Genomic DNA, 23,783 nt, shown 5'->3' on the forward strand with positions numbered 1-23,783 from the left:
TACTCACTGAGCGACCGCAGCTCCATTGCTACACGAGAAAGCTATAACAAGTGGATGCTAACGAGATGCAGCATTGATGTAAAGTTACTTTTCAAATTTTCAGCACGCGGGAAACACGATTCAAAGAAAAAAATTCGGGCATGTTTGATGAAAAGAAGTTAAAGAATCACCATATTAAATGGACATTTATCCATATTAGATTGCAGCTACTGCATCAACGGCTGAAACTATAAGAAAGCATGTGTTATGTTATGAAATATAGACTCAGTTGAAACCAATGATGGACAGGGTGTCAAGGAAGATGACCAACGTTCAGAAAGATCGCTTGTCTGCGACTGATGAGTGGGAAGAGACTGCGTTGAAGGTGCAATTAATGAAGGTGCTGGATACACAGATGCATCATCTGTAACTGAAAACTCGATAGAGTTGATGATTGTGATGTCAAATAATTTTTACCAGGGGTCCTCCAATCTTCAAAAGCCAGTCAAGAATATCTGAGTCAAAGATAATGTGTCGTTACCGAGTGTGTGCAAGCGAGAGCTACAAAATAGGTACCTGATGCACAAAGCTCATGCTTTATTTATCTGAAGAAGACATTCGTTGCCTTCAATTGTCATCGTCGTCCTCGTCGCTGGACATCACCCTCGATATTATTTTAAAAACTTCAGAATTGAACAAATAGATCTTTTGTCTTTGTTTTGCTTAAGATGACATATTTGAGTCTGTAAGAAAGTATGAACCTTCTTATTCGATCATTGATTTAGATACATTGATAAAAAGAAAAACAAACGCGTTGGAATATACATTGTCTATTTTAATTATTCACTTTTATACATATTTTAATTAACCTTAATATTTTATTTTTGGTTGAACTTTAATTGGTTTAACCTGACTTTCGCAGCATATATGCGTGACTATGCTTTAAATACAGAAATTATTTGATCCTGTAATGAAAAAACTTGACTGATTTCAGGGTGGAGAGATATGTAGACAGCAGGATATAGTATGACTTCTTTACTTCTGTACTTCTTTACTTCTGAAGTAAAGGATAAAACAACACTGTGATATTTAAGCCGTTTTTAGATAATATAATTTTGCTTAAAATGTTGTCAGTTCTTTGCTAACTGAATGTAAATGACAAAATGGATTCAAGAGGAACCGGTCTCTTTTTTCGTTACAAAACACACATCTTGGTGCTCGAAAGAAAATTTCATTAGACTGTCGATTACCAGATCCGAATATTTCATCGGAAACTAGACTCAAGTCATTTAAAAACCATCATTTCGAATCTACTTCAAATGCATTCAGTTTTGTAAAGTCAATTATTAAATTGACCCTCTTGAGAAAGAAATGAACAAGCGATCGAAACAGACATTTAAATTCCATTAGTTATATCTTTTATCATAATCGGACTTTGTCATATGAATAATTTTATCATATCGCGTCATTTCTACAAGAGAAATTACCGTTTCATGTCATGAGTCAGTCTTTATCTCTCAGAAAATACTGTTTTTCGTCATTAGAGATTTCATTATTGATAGTAAAAAGAGATGTTGGTAGTATTCTTTTGGGGTTCTGGACCATAGACAATTATTACAAGACTTTCACTTCTGTTTACGCGTGGGTTTCGCCAACGTGCATCAAATAAATAAATGAATACATCAATACAATTAATTACTCCGAAAATATATACTACTCAAAACATTGCTTTATCAGTCAGATTTCGGGGCATTGTTTTCATCAATTAAACATTACTCACCAGTCAGAAATAATACTCATTAGCGAGGCGAAAGGACAAATGAAACACAAAGCAATAATTTGAAATATCGTTCGCACATCACACATAATGGAACAGATCTACATTTCTATGTAATTCAATCATTTTTAGAGTGGTGATGTAAATATTTAATGAGTTTACACGAAAGCAACAATTTTGTTACCTAGAATCGATATCTATTTTAATGACTATTTAGCAATTACAACGGGGTGGAATACTCAGATTGATTATCTGTGTGTATGATGAGGATGAAAGAGTGATATACTGTCATTTTGTGCATGTAGTTTGTCTCTTCCATGTCAGAGAAATATCTCAAAAATATTACTATATTTGAAAGACCCCTGTCTTTCTTTATCAACATTGAAACGAAACAGAATCATGATGTTTCACTAGACCACAGCTAACACTAATATAAATTGCAACAATAGCCGTATCACAAATTTACAACCCCTGTCAAATTATCTGATTCAGCTGCCTGTCGGTTTGCACAAAGACGTGTTGATAATTAGTGAAATTGACAGTTTAGAACGCGACATGTAGAAAATATTTTGTGAAGGTTATACTATTTTTGTACAAATTAACAACTACATCAAATACAAGCAGCACGAGATGTAAAAGCTCTTGAATAACGTGTGACCAACACTAATAAGATTATCTTCCAACACCAATACTCCTTCAGAGTTGCAAGAAAATAACAAAAAGCTTAAGATAAAAAAAAACAACGTTTTCACCAAGATAAAAAAAGCAGGCATAGTGCAGAAACTGATGCTCAAGAACACGATAAAGGCCATGTACAAAACTTATAATTTATCCACTAATGATCTTGGTGATAAGATGGAAACGATAACAGATTAGACATTCACTGAATTTTACAACATATCACACGTAGAAACTGCACAGTTTTAAACATATACAGAAGAATATGTTGATCGAGAACTAGTTACCAGTATCTGGCTGCTTCAAGATGGTATGGATAAACTAGACAGAATGATATTATGTACTAGAAACGTTCAGAGACTGGATCAATAGTTTAGAACAGAAACATCTGTTTTTAAAACTGAAATAGATATATTATTACTTTAATCTGTAGTAGTGATACCCTTTAACGAATTAGGCGAAAGGATATTAATTCAAAACCGTATTGAACATGAAATACGGTATAAAATGATTTGCATTGGGTGCTATATTAATTATTTATTGTATTTAGTGCTATACACTTTATTTTTGGACGCGATACATTTGACAATAAATCAAGCTACAATAATGTTCCCAACGAGTTTGCATCAATAAAGCACACTGGTAGATATATACAGAGCACACAATTAAAAATACAATAATATGCTTGCGAAACGCTTAAGTTTCCCATACATCTAAATAAGCCTATTAATTTCCACTACACTCCCAAAGACACAGTATAGTAAGTATACAAACCTAATCACATAATGCACAAACTACGACACAAAAACATAACCACTAACATAGAGAAAAGACAGATACAATCATGAAAAATACGGAAATATTAGCGGAAACTGAGATTGCATGTCATGCAGAGGAAAAATTATAACCCACAGATCAGTCAGTGAATAAGTTTAACTATAATTATACGAAGTATAGACATATATATGAGGCCTTCAGTGAAGGAGCGTAAAGCCTTCAAGAATGTCAGCAATATCCAGATGATGTTATTGTACGTGTGAAACTAGGACATTTAGTTTCAATCGCTAAGGAACAACACTTATCTTGAACATGTAAGAACGTTGTGGTTGTTAGACTTTAATGTAAGCATCTGCAACTCTAGACATCAATTATATACGTAAATTTTGTACGTAACATACAATAGTTGACAATATGACTTAAGGAAAAAAGATCTGGACCATTCACAATTTTCCTCAACGCCTTTTGGAAGAGAGCAATATTTTTATAACTTGAGTGAAACACAAAGAAGGACATATTCTGATAAAGTGTATTGCTCTTATATAGAATATTTCTTCATCATTTATAGCTAGGAAAACCTTCTGTATGAGTTATCTCGATCTAAAAGGGAAACAATAATAAACATGCAAAAAAAAAATAGATGAATTACAGAGAACAACTGAAGACTTTGCTGAAAACAGGGCTTACATTAAAAATATCCTTATAAAAATCCCTTGAAAATTCAGACGTAACATCTAAATGCTTCTGCCATATTCACCAGTTCAGCTAAGTATCAAGAATATACACTCAACATAACCAAAACTGAATGACTTTTACCCATTTGCTGATGAAAGATCAAATATAATAACATATTCCCTGTAGTGACAATAATAATATGTGGATGCTTGCAAGTGTATTAACAGAAAGTCTCCGACGTTTCTTATAAATGTGTTTGACTATTGTGTAATTAATACAAAGCAAAGAGGTCCATGTACGGCAGATACGTGAATGCATGACTTCAATCAAGCGGAAAAAGCTATCTTCAGGAGTTAAATAGCTCAGTATAACACATCATCATATAACGTACAATCCGAGCAATAAACTGTGCAGCTTTTTAACTTCGAATAATTGGCCCGCTCGGTGGCCTAAGTGGATAAAGCGTTCGCCTGGGATGCTGAAGGTCGATAGATCAAGCCCCGGCTGAATCTGAGGCTATAAAGTAGTACTAGCAGCTACATTAAGAACCCAATGTAGGACTGTTAGTACTGGTTTCAGAATAATGTGACTGGGTGGGACATCATGCTGCATGTCTGCGGCATGATTCCCCAGTGCTAGACATAGCTGTAAACCGCCACACTGCAGACATCGTAGCGATATGAGTTCAAAATTATTAGAGCTTTTTTAAAATCCAAATCATACGCACACGAAAATAATTGTATTTAAAGGGGGGTTAAAACCCTTTTCTTATGCAAGCTTCACATAATAATCTGTCGAGTGACTATTTATATGAAGAGTATATCTAGGTCTGTTGTAGGCAGATTCCATGAACGTTTTTGATTTCTCTGTGTTCTTCTGTCCATTTATTCTTTCCAATAAGACTTGAAGTGTTCTTCACAGATGAAAATGGGATCATGCTAAATCCTGAAGACAACTTATGTAAGTTGTTAGAGGTACTGTGTGATATTTTCAAAGGAACAAATCCTTGATTATGACTAATAACTGTGGGAATATAGACAATTATTCTTACCTAACCAAATTAGATTTTATGCAAACATTTTGAAATATCATATGGCTGATTGTGCAAACGTGCAGCTCTGATATAAGGGATTTTCAGAGAAAATACACGTCTTTATGGTTGCGTTTAACAATAATGATAAATATTGATCCAAAACGGTTTCGACCGTAATCCACACAAGACTAAATCACATCGCCATTCGCTATTGCCTTGAAGAGTTCTGCAGCTTGCTTTGTTCATTTGTTGGCAACCAACAATGTTAACCTTTAGATAGTCACAAAATTGTCATAAGATGTATAGTCATAATTGTGAGGGGATTAAAAATTATCCTTTAGATAGTTATTATTGTTACAAGATTTAATGTAATCATTTAGATACTCACAACCGTCATAAGACTTCATGTTCTCAACTGGATAGTCACTAGTGTCATAAGACTTGATGTTACCCTGTTTAGATAGTCACTAGAGTCATAAGATTTAATGTTATCATTTAGATACTCACAAGTTTCATAAGACTTGATGTTCTCAATTAGTCATTAATGTCATAAGACTTGACGTAACCCTTTAGATAGTCACTAGTGCCAAAAGACTTGATGTTATCTTTTAGATTAGTAACTCGTGTCATAAGACTTGATGTAATCCTTTAGATAATCACTAGTGTCATAGACTTGATGTAACCCTTTAGATAGTCCTTAGCGTCATAAATCGCAATGTTATTCTTTAGATAGTTACTAGTGTCATAAGGCTTGATGTAATCCTTCAGATAATCACTAGTGTCATAGACTTGATGTAACCCTTTAGATAGTCCTTAGCGTCATAAATCTTAATGTTATTCTTTAGATTGTTACTTGTGTCCTAAGACTTAATGTTATCATTCAGCTAGTCACAAGTGTCATAATATTTAATGTTGTCATTTAAATAGTCACTAGAGTCAAAAGAATCAATGTTGTCATTTAAATAGTCACTAGAGTCAAAAGAATCAATGTACCCCTTTAGATAATCACTAATGTCATAAGCATTTAAGTAACCCTCTAGATAGTCCTTTGCGCAATACATCTTAATATTATTCTTTAGATAGTCACTAGTGTCATAAGACTTGATGCTATCCTTTAGATAATCACTAGTGTCGCAAGACTTGATGTCAATCTTTAGATAGTTATTAGTGTCATAAGACTTGATGCTATCCTTGAGATAGTCACTAGTGTCATAAGACTTGATGTTAACCTTTAGATAGTTATTAGTGTCATAAATCTTAATGTTATTCTTTAGATAGTCATCAGTGTCCTAAGATTTAATGATACCCTTCACGTGGCTGTAGAGGTTTCTGTTTCAGCATTGATATCGTGTCATAAGTAGTCGTAGTCTATCGTTATATGTGGTAGTCAACTTTTAGTAAAATTTAATATATCACATTCGAGCCTAGCACTGTGGACCCTCCATAAATCTTGCTTGTTTTTTATATTTTGATTTTTGGATTTTCCCAATTGATTAACATTAAGTAAGTGACATCAATTGTTCGCCTTGCAAATTATACTCATTCTGACATTTAGAAAGGTATTCCTTTTTCTGTACTTATTTTAGCTGATGTCAATTTTCCAATAAACAAACTGATATTAATTAATTTCAAAATTTCCTTCTCTATTTTGTTGCTTTTTGTCTCCAAAATTGTATTCATTTCTGCATTGGATTATACCCATGGTTGTCAATAAAATAAAATAGCTATGTGAACCCATTTAGGTTTTAAATTTTATGATGTGAATAACGTATTTCTCTTTGCAACATCAATACTCATAATAGTTTTGGTGCTGTTGGGTTTGTACTTTTCTGTAGCTCTGATAAATCATTTTCATCTTGAAATAATTTCTTTTGAACTAATTTATAGTCCCTAAACCAGTCACGCAAAAATTTCAAGCAGCATCATAGTTGTCTGAAACATATCTTGTATGTCCATCTAATTTGTTCATAAGTGAGCCATCAAAAGATTTCTCTTTCTTTAATGGCAAGAGATGGCTCATGGCCAATTCATATAGATTAGTGAAATTACAATACACAATGAATTATTTTGGCCTTGACGTTTCATATTCGCCATCAGAATTTGTCTATCCACATTCTTCTTTGTTATAGTAGTATTCATGGTTTAAGCTGGCATATATCTTAGAATCATGCTGATTCTACCACTAAGCGCACTCTTAACTATACAAAACGTATAATAGGCTTTCAAAATGTTTTGCTTCTACAAATCATATCTTGAAACATGCATCGTTTTTGTAATTCGCGGGCACTGAGATACTAAACAGGATTTAATTAAAAGGTTATACACCTATAATCTAGTAAATCTCCAAGTGTTTGAAGTTAGTAATACCCCATAACATCATGTATATTGAGGTAATAGTTATTTGATATGTTAAAATCATAGCTTCAACCGGAACTTCTCCTTTTGTGGTTAGGTTGTCACCTCTCAGTCATCCTATGATTTCATCACATACAGTATAGTTTCGTTCTGGTTCAAGACAGCTTCCCAGCATCTCGTCACCTGTTTTATCGATAGTATGCTTTACACTTGATTTAAACTTTAACAAAGTCAGTCAAATCCTCGTACACTGTATGACAGCAAGCACGAGTTTTAAGCATTGCAAGGGACTGTTTAAATCGCTTGTATGTTACCCTTTTAGCGTACAGTTTCGTACCTATCGTATCGCTCCATATCATTATCAACGTTGTCCCCTTGTCTCTATATTTTTCCTATTGTTGTTAAAGATGTTACCATTCCTCTACTAGTTCTATATATTGCTCGATGAATGAAAGATTACTTTTTAACCTAAGATGTCCATTTTTACCGTTGCAATAATTTATAACCCTATTTAAAAATATGAAATCCTTAATGAATGGTTATGTATTTCTTGTCTCGGTTGTTGTGGATCATTTTAGCCAGGTTAAATTGATGAATACGTGACATAAGGATACAATGTATATTGAATATTTGCATGTAAGATTATATTTGTTATAATTACGATTGTTTTGCTTACCTGTTTAAACGGTTATGATCTGTTTGTTTTCAGTTATTTCACCACTAGGACATGCAGCAGTTACAATGATTTCTTTCTCACTAGTATGATATGCATGTGTTCACTTACAATGTTTTCTTCTTTCTGTTTAAAAACTACATAGTTTGCATTTTTCTGCCTGAATTCTTTGAATACTACTTGTACAATTTTAACTAAGGCATTGTAAAATGTCCCAAATACAGTGATTCCATGTAGATGGATGGTTTTTTAAAATCTCTTTTGGACTGTTTTGAATTGCACTCAAATTCCTGATAGAATGTACTTTGATGTTTTGATTGTGCCTTGGCTATTCATTGCTAGTGACGTTATTGTCTGGCATTCTATATTGAGTCCTGTTATGACAGATTGCCGTTGTGTGTCAAGTTTGCTTTCCAAATGTCCTTCATAATTACTCGGAGCAAAGTGGGGGACTTTTAATTATTGTTACTTGCTTTGAATATTACTACTGAGACATCTTTAGGCATTGTATCTGTGAAATTATCTACAATGATATATAGTTGGTTTTGTTCAAATATTTTCAGGTGTATTGGACAGATATTACAGCATTTTGTAACATAGATTTGATCTCAGTGATGTCTGTTTTTCTGTGATGATGCTAATCTAAAAATCTTGTATTGCAACATAGTTATACCTTCCATCCTTATCGCGATTAGGACCGCCGTATGGTAATATAATTAACATATACTTATTGTTCTGATTCAGTTTTTCTGTTAGGTGTAATGTAAGATGTTTCTTTCTTTCATACATATTTACGGATATGTAAAATATATTTTCAATTTTCCTAATGACCTCTATATTTGCTGGACCTGTATTAAACTAGTAATTATTTCCGTCCAAAATGTATTCTGCATGATCACTTGTTTTAATCACAGATTCCACAGCGTGAAAGAAACATTTAGCCTCAATATTCTTTACGTATATATAAGCAAGTGATTCCGACAAATCTATGTATGCGTTTCCCCTGAGCTGTTGATGCCTACACATGTGCACCATAAAGTATTCAATCCAGTAAAATATTCGTGTTGAATGTTAGGTTATTTCCAGTCAATATTAGGTATGTAAAATATGGAATAAACGTTAATTGATATTTATAATCTATATAAGTTCAATGTATTAAATAACTTTTTACTGAGGTAGACATTTATATTCTCAACCTGCTCTCCTTCTCTAGTTGGTTGTATCACAAGTCCAATCGTTGAGTATAATTAGGATTTAACAGAACCAAACTCTGGACTTTTAGTGTACACACGGAGTTCAATGTCATTGAAAAGCTGACAGAAATCGTGACTGCTGACACCGTTAAACCTAAATTCATTCAAAGGTTTGCGAATTAAATTGTTAAGTCGTTATTGTTATTTTTCTGATTATTTTATTTATGTTTTAATCATTCTTAATTCTTTACCAGTTGGAAGACGTGGTAAAGGAAGTTAATTGCTATCTTGTTGTGTTGGTATTGTCACATCAACGAAGAAATGGTTCTCAGTTATTTCAGATGCTAATATTCTTATATTCTGTTCTTGTCGCCGTTACGTTTGCTATGGTGTGTGGTTCATTTAAACACGTATTTTATTTTTATATGAATTTTTTGTGCCAAAATTCTTAAATCGCATTCAAGTCCTTTTGGAGATTCTTTATAAGAATGGAGATGCAATTAAATTCTTTCTTTTTTTTTTTTTTGCTCACCTTTTAAATTTTCTCAACTAAACAGTTACTGGATAACTATACGCGATGTAGATTATCTTATTAATTAGGCTAAAAGCGATCAAAATTTGTGACGCACGGTTCGAGAACGATGTTAAGCTTTAGGTATATTTAAGCAATCGGATAAGTTTAATGTTGAGTCTAATGTTGCAACTGACTACATTCTCCGTCGTTAATATTCACCAATATTATATATTTACATGTATCTTCGTTTAGGGAACATATACACTCAATGTAAAAACCAATATTGTGGCTCTAACAACAAGCATTCGAGAGAATAAGAATAAACCATTATAGTTGTCGAACATAACTTCTACATTAGTCTTTATTACTAGGATAGCTATGTTTGACATTGAATCTTTTGAAGGTGGACCTTTTGGAATTATTTTATGTAATTGGATGTCCAGTTGTCTAGTAATTGCCCCGTGTGTTTGTGCAAGTCTTACGTATCTCTCCTTAATTGCAACCAATCATCATTATCAGGTTCGGTTTAGAATGAGATTCTGTGGACCACTCTATCTAAAGCCACATCAATGCTACATTATCTATGTCAATTATCAGAGTACATGCTTTAGCGTAATCGTTAAAGTATCGAGTGGTAGATTTGTACATGCTGAATCGAAGATGGCAATACAGATATCAACATTATAATAAGTTTCACGGGCCTTATTTGCATATACCTGTAAGGATGTACGTTACGTATGCATGTACGAAGAAGTAAGGAATACTACTGTATAACCGTTTATGAATTATGACAAGAGAATTAATTCACTCTCAGTCTTTAATCCGGCGGTAATGACACTGATAATGGCGATAGTAAGTTTCCTTTATGAAAAGAATGTTTAAACTGTGGTCAAAATACCAAACAAATGGATTTTACTTAACGTGTTATGGCGCTAAATTTAAAATTAATCTAGAAACTATTTCTAAAGTAGATACGATGAGAGTCATTCAGCATGTATGTATGTATGTATGTATGTATGTATGTATGCATGCATGCATGCATGTATGTATGTATGTATGTATGTATGTATGTATGTATGTATGTATGTATACTTAGTTATCGCTAACTTAGTAATAGAAAGGTCTAGCACTCTCAGATGTTCCGACCACATTCTACGACGTAGAAAAAAAAGCTCAATGTTGCAAAACACTTTATAAATAAGCTGCAACTATTTGTCAATAGACCTTATCTTCCAATTTTACTGATGTTCGAAAAATTGTTGCCTGATTTATGTACACGCATAAAAATTAGTTTCATTCAAGTAGCTACAACATAATAATATTAAAATCTACTTTCCGAAAACTTAATAAGGTACACATTTTAATAATAGTATCATATGATTGTCTGATGAATTTTTGTTCCATATATATATATATATATATATATATATATATATATATATATATATATATATATATATATATATATATATATATATATGCTATGTGTATGTGTGTAGTATATTTATATACATATGCCTGTTCATAGCAATGTATGATGGCAAGAAGGCAAGTAACATATAATTGTTTAGGCGATAGAATAGAAATCGAACTAACTTGATAATCCAGGGTTGCTGTCCTGAAAATATTTAGTTTCATTAGCGTATTTAGTCCAGTCATTTTTCGTCGGTTAGATTATGCAAGATCAAAATCATAAATATGCCCTTGAAATTGTAGACCATTATCGTCCACGCTGCTCTACTGAACAATTTATTGCTTAGAGTTGCGCATTGGCGTCTCTCCCCCCAAAATCCATCTCTTCAAGTCTGTTCTTGGTACATTAGCATTTTATTGACTTTAAAATATTAAAGGCAAAACTAATTTTGTGTTTCCTTTAAAGTGACTCATATAAATTGTGGAAGAGCAAAAACACCAAAATATTTGTGGAAAACAAGCAAGCACACACGATTGTATCAGTTGCTAGGGATTATTTATAGCTGCGTTTTATCCAGAACATTGGGCGTTTGGTGAAATTTTAAGACATGCGTAGACCTTCATTTGTTTTTTATTCTGATTTCAGAATCTCTTTAGCACGATCCGATTGCATTTACAACTCAGAAGTCATTCCTACGGATCATATCTCGATTGCATGACAATAGCTGCAGTTAGCTGTTTTTCGATTGGATTACGACACAGTGATTAAATGAAAAGTTGCGAGTGCATAAAACTGTTTTATAATCGCAACGTCTTGATCAATCTGAATGGATTGGCTGTGTGGCAGGGTTTGCGAAGAAATAATTGTTAAACAAATGTTATAATTCTTTTTAGTCGATTTCTGCGCCGACATACATCAGAGACATGTTTTTGTCTTGCAGAAATAACCAAGGTGGTCCAAATGCATCCAGGTGCACACATTCAGGCAGTTAGTTGAGAAAAACTTAGCTTCCGGTCAGACCAAAATAAGCAAAGGTCGTAAATAAGATATGTCAACGCGTTATATTGATCCCAGACTTAATTACTGTTTCTATCGGATTGTGTATTTGTTATACCTTACAGGCAAAATGGACAGGTTACTAAGCTAATTACTCTGATGTACAGACAAGCCTTACGTTGTTTAAGTTACAAAAGGAAACATGCTTGGATATGAATATTTGGTTATTTTTATGAATGCCGTCTAGTAAAGGTGGTAGTCAACATATCCCTTTGATTCCCAACTGACTTTATATCTGTTTTAGGTTGAAACTTGGACCAGAGGTTACTAAATGCAAGGTAAGATTTGCTTTTTCATTCATGAATTTAATTTTTAAATTGACAAATTACATAGCCCTTTTTTATTTCTTAATGTTTAAAATTCACATCCTCCTTCAGGTTTCGCATTGTATTGTCTAAGTACTTTGTTCATTATTTCAGAAGAATTCATGTGTTTTTCCTGACTTTATGCCTGTTTCCTGTAGCATAGAATATCATGAACGCATTTACAAAGATACAATTAACTTTATTTACATTGCGCAAACACTCCAATTGGTATTGAATGTTGGTTTTTTAGAGACACGAACTGCTAAGATTGTAATATTTGTCTTCACTATTGTAGACCTGTTGATTTTATTCCTTTTAGACTAATTTCGTTAAAAATAATCAAATATTGTCTCTTTAATCATTATTATTCGGTAGATCCCAAAGGATGACAGAAACTAAAACTCTTAATAAGTGTTAAGTTTCAAAAATATTTCAAATATAATGATAACAAGGAGATCTTATGATTAATTGTAGTCAAAAGTGGTTCGTTTAGACATGTATATCAATGATGCATTGTAGTCAAAAGTGGTTCGTTTAGACATGTATATCAATGATGCATTGTAGATTTTCGTAACCTTACCATTGCCATGTCTCCTAGAAAGCATTGTATGCATTGTATCAACACGTAATGTATTGATATAACGTGCATTGCAAGCTCTTTGTTGACAGAATCAAATATTATGCATTAAAAAAGACTCAGTATGGTAATGTATATCAAACGTTCAAAATAAATCCTCATGAAAGGTTATTTTGACCATAAATCCGCACAGGCAATCTAACGGCTGCGATTTTTATTTTCCGAGATATTCGTAATGGAGTCAGTCTTTTGTGTGGTCGATTTGATATGGTTAGCGTATTGTAGTTACAATTTTACCCTAATTCCAAACGAAAGAATCAATTGATATATGAATGTTACCTCGATCCTAACAGAATGATAATAATGTACAATGCAAATAGATTTAGTGACACAAGTAAACTCAGTTTCTACAGTGCTTTGAATTTTCTGAAGATTATAATTTTTTTCGGATGCAGCCTTTCTCGTGCTTATTCTTTGTCATGCTTTTCTTAGCATATGTTACTATTGTAACCTAATATTAGTGTTAATAATTATAATACATTTTCAAAAGCTTTTTCACCACATATTTGTAACTGGCTACCATCTAGGTAACGTGACCTCTCCCTCCCTCCCTCTCTCTCTCCTTCTCTCTCTCTCTCATCCTCCATATGAAGGTAGCAAACGTGAAACGTATACACATGTAAGCAACCATCCAGGCTATTCAATAAATATTGATGGAATAAACAGACTTCCAGGGAATATAATTGAAGTACTGAGACGTGCTTCAGCGTTTAATTCGGAAAGGAATCACCGAAACATTAACTCAGTATTTTCAAAATGAGCATTTCAAGAAGTTTTCTTTTTCGTTAGAAGGAATGCAATTAATAGTTTATGTAAATTGCAAAAACAGGCAAAACTAGTGAGTATATTTATTTGGAGCAACCCACAACTGTAGATATACGATGCCATCAAATTAAAACATCAGTGAGTTTCGCGACAGAAATTTTCTTGTACATCAGCCGAATCATGTACGACAACACATAAAATAATAAAACAATCGATATGAACATTTTAGGAATTATAATAGTTTTTGTTTTACACTAACCCACTTGTCTATTGATACGACAATGCAAAAAATAACACAATGCAAAATGTCCTGCAAGTATAGCATTTTCTTACACCAATATTGTTATTCTTTGATTTAGTCAAGATTTCTTCCACAGCGTTTATTCAATTCAAATTGTATGTTTTTTGTGACTCTTCTATGTGTTTGAAATTGGTTTGATTGCTGCTTTGAAAGTTTTAATGTAGCCCGTCTCGTTCGAGTGTGTTGCAAAATGCCACATATCACTAACTGAGTGAGGACGACAGGGCCACTGATCAGTCATACTAAATGACTATTTTTGTGAATAAAAGTGAGTAACTGCCTGCCACCAAATGTCAATAGCTGACTGCCATGTAATATTGCCAATTGTGGTAAAAATCGATTAAATTTCACTTTACGGATTTCAGAGAATGGCAAACAAACAATCGAACTACACAACATAGAAACAACTATTCTCACATATAAATCTATCAGCAGCAGTGTTGGACAAGGTGCATCAATGTGTAATTATCTATACGTCAGTATTGGATTTCACTGGCTATTGTTGCCCCTTGTTGTTAACATGTTTCCGGGCCGCTCGAAATTAAATATGTCTTGCATTCGCACAATATGTGTATTGACTGAAAACATGAACTCTTATTAGGTTCTCCAGTGGCACAGAAAAGAGACATTTTGCGAGTAATGACACATATTACGTGCTCGCTTGCACTGATGGACTGTATTCATTCAGTGCGTTAGAAAACGATACAAGCAAAGTAGATTTTTCAATTCTTCTTCAGAGTATGTACTTATTTGAGTATCAATACAAATACGGTTCAGAATCTGTGTAATTTCACGCATTTACCTGCCAAACATCAGGCAGTGTTTTATTCGTCAGAAATGGCAGCAATTTTACCCAACGATTCGCTAGAGTAGTTATGTCTCGGCAGGTTATAGAAGGTGACTCTTTTATGAGACTTTAGTCCGCTTTACGTCAGCTGTTTCGGAGTGCCCACTGCCCCATGAAAAGAATTAAATTAAGCTAACGTAAGGATTTAGCGCCTTCACTGGGAAATACAATCTGCATCTAATGTCTTCCTAATGTAAGAATAAGGATCTACATGATTTTTCTTTCACCATTTGCTGTAACATTCGTTCATGGAGATCGGCCTCAGTGATCTCTTTAGAATTTGGAGATCCATGATCCCTTTATTACTGCCCTCTAATTTGATAGATTTTGCATCCTTTAAGTTTCATGAAACAAAACCACGCAACATACTGCTTAAAAAAACTAGTCAGTAATAATTTAGCGTCACCGTCTCAATAGACCTCTACGATGGCCTAGTGGTCAGAGCGTCCGTCTCGGATGCAAGAGATCGCAGGTTCAACTCCGGCCGAATCATAAAAATGGCACTAGCACATGCCTCGCTTGGCGTTCAGCATTAAGAGTTTAGTGTTAGGACTGGTCGGTCTGGTGTCAGGACAATGTGACTGGCTGGGACATGATGCCACATGTCTGCTGCATGATGCCCCAATGTTAGACATAACTATAAACTGCCACACTGCAGACATCGTAGCGATATGACTGAAACAGTTGTTAAACTAGGTAAAAATCCAAATCTCTCTCTCTCTCTCTCTTTCTCTCTCTCTCTCTCATACACACACACACACACACACACACACACACACACACACACACACACACACACATGATTGTTCCGACCTTTCAATCAAACTGGCACATTAATTATGCGTTGCTATCCACCGTATTTGCTCACAAAGGGCAAACTTCCTTACTTTCCTACTACACTGCAAAGGAATTTGAAAGACTATGAAGAAAATTACTGAAAATTTATCAGAAAAACGGTTCTCCGCTGTGCTTGGGAAACATGCAATAGATTGTTGTGATCCTGAACAGATTTAAATGGGTATCTTTTTTTAATTTTTCCAAACCAAAAACTATCATGTCGGCTTTCGAAGTGATACATTATTTTTAATCATATTAAATACACAAAACAATTTTGAAATAATGCCTTTATTTATTGTACTTGTGAAAAGTTTTTGATAATTGTATGCTTGTGTCCGAATTGTTTGCTTGGCTTTTTATTACATTGGTTTGTGGGTGGGTTTTTCTTTCATAAAAAATATGGAATTTTGGAATCCTTCTACCTCATTTGTGTTGATTTAAAATTTCCGAAATTGATCATTTACTACTAAGTGCTCTCTTTTTATTCTCAGATGTTGTAGCAAAATTATGATGCAAAGTCATTCAGGTCATGAAGGCGTTCACAAACGACTATTTAAGTAAACAGTGTCATTTTTTAAATTTCTATTACACAAACCTTTAAATGGCGATTATTCACTTATTTGGATCCTCATACATCAGTATTCTTTTCGAAGGCTATTATTGACATCCCCCAATAAATACAAACGGCAAAAAAAAATGTTAAATTACTTATACAATTTTGGACGAGGTCAGCCTAACCGTGTGCTTCAAAACAAACCGGATTGAATGTCGCTCTCTATAATTTAACAACGAAAACTCTGCGTGTTGACCAAAATTCGTTCACCCTGGATTTGTTTTGGGGTGGGTGGGGCTAATTTTGGTCATGATTTAGCTTAGTACCTGGCCATCATTGTCAACAGGGATCAATACTGTTTCTTTCTTCTAGAAGTAATTTGATGCCACGAGTTGCAGAAAATTCACCAATCAAGATTTAGTTGACTTTGGCCAAACATAATTATATACATTTTTAGAAGAACAATCAATATTTAATTTAATCTGAGCAAATACGCCTACATGATCACAGTGTCATACAATTCACATAGTTGATTGGCACAGGTTACATGTTAAATTCGTAATGGCACATGCCATTGCTTTCAAACGCTTGTACAACTCTGCTGGTCAGGTATCTTCCTAAAACTAAGAAGTTTGAAACCTCGTAGTGATATGAATTAATCCAATAAGGCATGAAAGGCACAACATGAAAAAGCCTATTACATTGCTTTTTGTGTCGAAATTTAATGAAATATTCTGGGTTGTGGGGTTTTGAAACCATGTCCACCCTATACATTACGTTCTAGAATAGCCTTAATTCTATTCAATATCTATACTCGCAAAATTTCTTTTCGACATCATTTATTTCAATGTATTAAATTGAATCATTTTGAATAAGATTTTTATTATGGAGGGTTTATTTTTTAAAATATTTTAACTTTATGAAGGGATGAAGTTATTATAAAATATTTATTTTGTCTTATTAGGCCCTAGACTATAAATAACAGCAAGCTTTGTCCTGCCTTTAATTGTATTTTTGTCATGATGATTTCGTATGAAACTTATATCTTATAAATTACTAATTTTATAAGACCTGCTAGATGTTCTGACATCAGTGAAGTAAAATTAAGCGAGTTACACTAATTAGCGAACAAAAGCAAAAGCGGATGCAAATATACCCCTTGTCAAAGTGCCTGTAGTTGCTTACTTCGACATTAATTCTTTTATCATTTTACGAGATTATGATAAATTATAGTTTTAAATGGATCTGAAATTATTTAAACTTACTGGATTATAAATGATACCCTTATAAAATGTTTTAACCGTCCAATTGAGGATACATGTTAAAGCGGCTTAAACATCGTAAAACACTCCATGTTATTACTCAGACAACTCTGAATAAAGAATATATATATTTTTGTAACTTTAATGGGTTTCCTAAATATAATTAATTGATGATAAATACATTTATACATGGTAATTACAAATGTACGATGTAAATTTAAAGGTGCGAATACATAACGAACGTTTAATTTTAAATATTACTGAAGTCTTGCGAGAAATTCAGATTTAATTAATAAACATGCCCAACTCTGCAAGAACGGGAAAAAAAAAACTCTGCGATTGTGTCCTCATCTTGTGAGGGTGTTTGTTCTTTCTCTTAGAAAACCAGCAACGTGCTACAACTTTCACATGAACTTCACCATTAAAAATCTTAATTTCTTGAACATATCCTGGTGTATAATAGTTCAATCCCTTCTTTCGTACGCAGTCACGCATTTGTAAGGAATATTACCAGATGAAATTGTGCCTGCCTTAAGTAAATACATCTAGAATCATGTTTTTTCAAGGCTTTTTGTCTCCGTAACCCTTCTCTCCATATGTATCACTTGTAATGTCTTATAGAAAGTCCTTCACATGTTGCATTTTCTTCTCTATTCAATCGATGCCACGCATTACTACTCTAGTCGTTTTATAATTTTGATTGTGTAGGATATTTCTATAGGGCCAACGTAGACAATTGCAATTTTGTCCAAGTGTGTGTTGATAATGTATACTGCTTTGTGAAACATGTCCAGTAATTCCAATGAGGTGAGCTATTCTTATCCTTTATAGAACCAAACTGTCCGATTTTTAGGATGATTATCTGCTTCAAATATTGCTTAATCTGTATTTTTCTACCATTACTTCAATACTCGTTTAATATCTTTTAAAATAAATTGATTCTCTAGATCCTTTCATTATAATTCTATTTAATATCTGTCTATTCATCATTGTTCATTCTTTTCTTAAAACTGGAATGCATATTAATGGATGTTGTAATTTTTATACGCCCGCCATAAAGCAGTGCGTCTTATATAATTATAACTGTCCGTCTATCAGTTACTAATTTTGTTGTCCACACTCGAAAGTTGCTAATCAATTTCGGGATAAGTAATTCCGAAAAGTAAAAGTCACTGCGACGGAAAGAAGTCAATAGTTTCTGCACACTAACTTCGCGTTATGTACTATCTTTAGTTTTCGCACAATAAAGTAAGATTTTTACCATCTATAGTTACCAATCATTGTGAACGGCTTGAACTTGGGAAAATGAAGAAGACTGTTGATCTTGGAGTCGAAAGGTGAATGATTAAGTTCACCAATGCAACACAAATAAATAGTTTGTGCACAATAACATCAATTCTGCATCGCATATTTAGACCATACTTGGTGATAGCGTGCACTTGATGTAATAACGAAGCATTATAAATTTGGTACTAGGTCAGAGGTGAAGGTTACTGAGTAAAACATGTTTTGTTTTACACCATAATATTAATACAGCACAGATCTAGAGCAACCATTGTCAATGGCTTGTGCTTGGAAAAAGGAAAGAATCTTTCGATTTGGGGTCAAAAGTTCGAAGATCAAGGTCAATGTGACTGACTGCGTAATTTAACAAAATTTTGTGGAGGGCATGCACACGGCATATTAAAGAAAAATATTGATTTTGTGGTCAACAAGTCAAAGATCAATGTCATTGTCGCTCTGGGAAAAATGCTTTTGTAGTGCAACTTTGTGCTAAAGCAGATTCCTTGACCAAACTTGGTCGATTACTTGCACTTCGAGTAATTAATAATTACTAAATCTATAAAGTAGGGGTCATCAGGTCAGAGGTCACGGTCATGGTAAGTCTCATAGGAAATAGTTTCGTCAGATTAAGTTTAAACCGCATACCTTGACCAAAGGTCTAGGCCATTGAAATCCGTTGTTCAAATGATCTCCAGAAACAACCATACTCTGCTAGTATTTACACAGATGACTATTAAACATTGGGCACGTATATACTGTGTCGCTAACGGTACTCATGTTCTTCCCTTATTTTGATTGAAGCAGTTTTCAGTTTGATTTATTTACCTACAAATCCTCTTAAGATATCAACTTGTGAATTGCTTCACTGTTTCGGTACACTCCACCGTACACGCAAGTTGAAATAATTTTATGATTTTAGCTTGCATGTAGCATCGCTGTTTTATTCTGATGCAGTCTAGTCTATGAAAATCATCTCACCTCTACTGCAAGTTAAACGGCGGACCTTTCGCTTTGTAAGTCTGCACAGTACGCCTATATCAAGCCGGCAGAGTTACTATCACATTGTAAAATACAAGTTCTATATGTGTACTAGGAGACAGCATTAGCTTATCAGCATTGCTCCACTTTTTCTAATTGTTAGCATCGCTGTGTCCTGTTTGTTATGTGTTCGGCCTGCATCGGATAACCTATGCATTAGATTAATGAACGTAACAACAGATTTCAATTAGATAACAATTCTTTACCAGTAAATATTAATTTTTGTGACCCAATACTACCGTGTTAGTAAGTAACATCTATTTTGGTCTTGTCATATCCCTTCACGATATCTTCATTGTAAAACATTATACTAGTTCGAACTATCGACTTTTAGGTTTTAATTTTCCCGTATTTCGGGTGAGTTGACGTCACAATGTTGTACATGCCATTCCCTGTTTCTCTGCATGCGTTTGCTATACCGATGCAGATCAAATTCCGCAATTATTACAAATATGAGTTGACAAATATTTCCAATTTATCAAGACACAATATTATCAAGGCAAAATATTTGAGGCCGACTTACAAGATTCAGGAAATTCTATTTTATCAGCATAATTCGAGTTGGATAATGAAATAGTGATTTTGGAAGTTGTGGAGCAGCATGTACATTTCGTTTTTTTGTGGAATCAAAGGGTCAGGATTTTATAAAAGTGCCTGCAGGTTACGTTCTTCAAATCTAAGAACTCCATTGTCTGCTTCTTTGGCCATCGATATTTAGCCGAGGGATTGTACATATATAAGTTGTCACATCAGAATTGCATTTACTCCTAGGCGTTGTGAAACAAGGTCAAAATTTGTACAAATTCTGGACCACAATTTAAAAAAAATTAAACAAAAACAAATCTCCGACTGACGAAAAAGCGCCCCTTCATGACTGCTAATTTCCAATTAAACTTATGAAACAGGTCGAAGAATATTTTATTTATGTTTTGCGTGCTTTCGCAAATTTCAACTACATGTATTATCTGTATAGGAAATAAAAGCAGAGTAGCGCAGAACAGCGACTTCAAAAATTCCCAACAACCAAATTTGTTTGAAAAAAATAATTTTTTATTCTCAAACATATAGGCTAACAAAACGTATAAGAGAAAGAAGCACAAACAGCAAATTTATGACTGCATCCCGCGCGATAATGTCAGCTGTGTACCGTTTATTTTCTGCTGTGCGTTGTGTTTATATCAGTAGTAACATAAATCTCTTTCAAGGCAAAAGCACATCAACCAAAAATCTGACGCCAAAATCTAAGCATACTCTGGGATTTTGAACTTGGTACTCCTGCTTGAGTAGTCGACATACATACATTTGACACTCGACGAAAAAGTGGCAAAACGGCGGGTCTTATTTTCTTTATCATATTATCGATGTCTATTGAGCACAATGAAAAAGTGTTTTTAGTATTTCACTCCAGTGAATTTCAAAACTATTTGCATTGGAACATTTACTAATTCAAAGGCTAGCATAAAATACATTTAAATTAGGATATGGTATATTAATGTAAATAACACAGTAGTCATAAGATACAATCTTTATTTCCTTTTTGCTTCGAAATGTGCTGGAATATCTAATAGCGCCTTTACACTTTCTTTTGAAGGATGGATTGCACTAATTATGAAAATAAAGATTTTGTTGCTTTTACTTGTATATACATAGTAATTTATTGACTTAAAAGAAATAGGAGGTATTCATAACTTTCCTGCCCATGATTGGGTTAGCAAACGAACACAAATACGCAAAATATCTGAGTTTCGTTTAATTGTCGCTCATTTAAATTTTGACATGGTATATTAAGCTGTGATGAAACGTTGATTTCGAAATTAAGCCTGCAATCTGTTATTAAGTTATGCTGCAGAATTTCTTCATGGTAACAATACTTTATATTTAATTTTTACATATTTAATTCCTTTCGAATTAAAGGGATCCTTATATATATATATATATATATATATATATATATATATATATATATATATATATATATATATATATATATATATATATATATATATTCTTATGCTACGTGTTTAAGCTCGAACAAACAGTGCCACAGGAAAGGGTGAAAACAATAACCTTTGAAAAATTTAACAAATTATTTATTTCCCTGGAAGAATACTGTAAACAATGGAAAAAATAAGAACTTACGGTTTTAAGAATATAATACAAAAATAATCCAAGATTAATCCACGAATTAAATTTCAGAAGTCCTAATAATGAAATGTTCTAATAAATTCAATTTCGATTCCCGAGGAAGAATCCAAGATGGAAGGCGATGACGTATACTGTATCCTTTATTGTGTTGGAATATCTACAGTTCAGTTATTCACAGACAATAATCCGGTGTTGGAAATCCGAATCAAATGTTTAAGAAATGTCTTTGTTCAAGAATTATGTATGGGCACTCAAAATATTTCCAGAGAGACGAATTAATCTTTTAGAATCCAAAATAATCTGAAGAAAAATTAACATATAACTCGAAAACTGGCTACAACAGAAGGAAACGACTTGACATCACATGCTTTAAGCTCAGACTGAGAGATCTCTCTCTAAGCATCACTATTAAAACTAAGTAATGCGCAATATTGGAAATGCCTGAATTGCGAAATAGAGGGTCACGTGATTATGTTTACATATAAACAATCACGTAGTCACAGTATGACCTTATAAAAACCAATCATTTTACTCCGAGAATAAAATAAAAAGAGTTGTTTACGTCACTAAGAATTATTTACAAGTCGATGGTCACGAGGGTCACAGCCTCAATCGCAACCTTATTATTCCCCCAATAAAAATAAATATAAAAGAACCTGCTCACGTGACTGTTACTAATTTTTGAATTAAGGTCGGGAAGAAGGTCAGATTTAAATGTTTACAAAATGAACTGTCAAGGTCAAACTATGTTCTGGAAAAATATCGAGTTCCTAGTAAACGAAACTACATTATTTTGACATATAATGAAATTTAAAAAAAAAAAAATTTAAAACTTACAAACAGACAATTAAATTAAATCAAATATGAATAAAGTCAAATATACATAACAACATATATATATATATATATATATATATATATATATATATATATATATATATATATATATATATATATATATATATATATATATATATATATATATATATATATATATATATATAATTGCCTCCCCTTGTATGTCATCGAACGAAGGTAACGGTTGAAAAAAAAAAAAACCACTCATGCAACAATAATTACTACATTTTTGTTATGTATGTCAGTGGGATGGACAAGTTTTACTCTCCATTTATGTGTACTACAAGAAATTTTGATTCTCGATTGATGTGTAATAAAGGAAGTTTTTTGTCTCTCCACTGATTTGTACTAAAGTAAGTTTTGACTCTCCATTGATCTAGTGATAGTTGATATGTCAACTTTCCAGACATGGCACACCTTAAGCTGACAGACAAAAAATTAGCAAAATGGGTACAAAGTCACATCTTTATTGACAGCTGTAAGATCATTATCATTGCTGTATTCTTTTCAATCACGAAAACTGCCATGCGATATGTTTGTTTTGACAAGGCAGTCAATAATCTCCAGCTGTGCAGCCTTAAAATATCCAGATATACGACAATAATTTATACTTGTTAGATTTAATAAAGAAACTTCGGTATTTCATCAAAGTGTGACACTTGCTCAACTCTACATTTAAAAATTCACTTTAAATGGGAAGATGGTTTTTTCATACAACATGTTTAGATGATGGTTAAAATTTGATGTCACACATCGAGGTTAACATTAAAAAACATTAATGGAGAAATGCCAAGAATACTAAGCAAGTTGGATCCTAAAATATAAAG

At 33.2% G+C, this 23,783-nt stretch overlaps 1 protein-coding gene across 2 annotated transcripts in view; it reads left to right on the top strand.

The window, feature by feature from the left end:
• Positions 1-23,783, top strand: part of LOC149803077 (FMRFamide receptor-like) — a 318,116-nt gene that overhangs the window by 119,812 nt on the left and 174,521 nt on the right. For both annotated transcript variants that reach the window (XR_016420133.1, XM_089952652.1), the window contains exon 3: positions 12,369-12,402. The gene's annotated coding sequence lies outside the window, so the exon portion shown is untranslated. The remainder of the gene's footprint in view (positions 1-12,368; positions 12,403-23,783) is intronic.

The sequence above is a fragment of the Sinohyriopsis cumingii genome, chromosome 3, assembly GCF_028554795.1.
Source record: "Sinohyriopsis cumingii isolate HCF-2022 chromosome 3, ASM2855479v2, whole genome shotgun sequence".
Lineage (NCBI taxonomy): Eukaryota > Metazoa > Mollusca > Bivalvia > Unionida > Unionidae > Sinohyriopsis > Sinohyriopsis cumingii.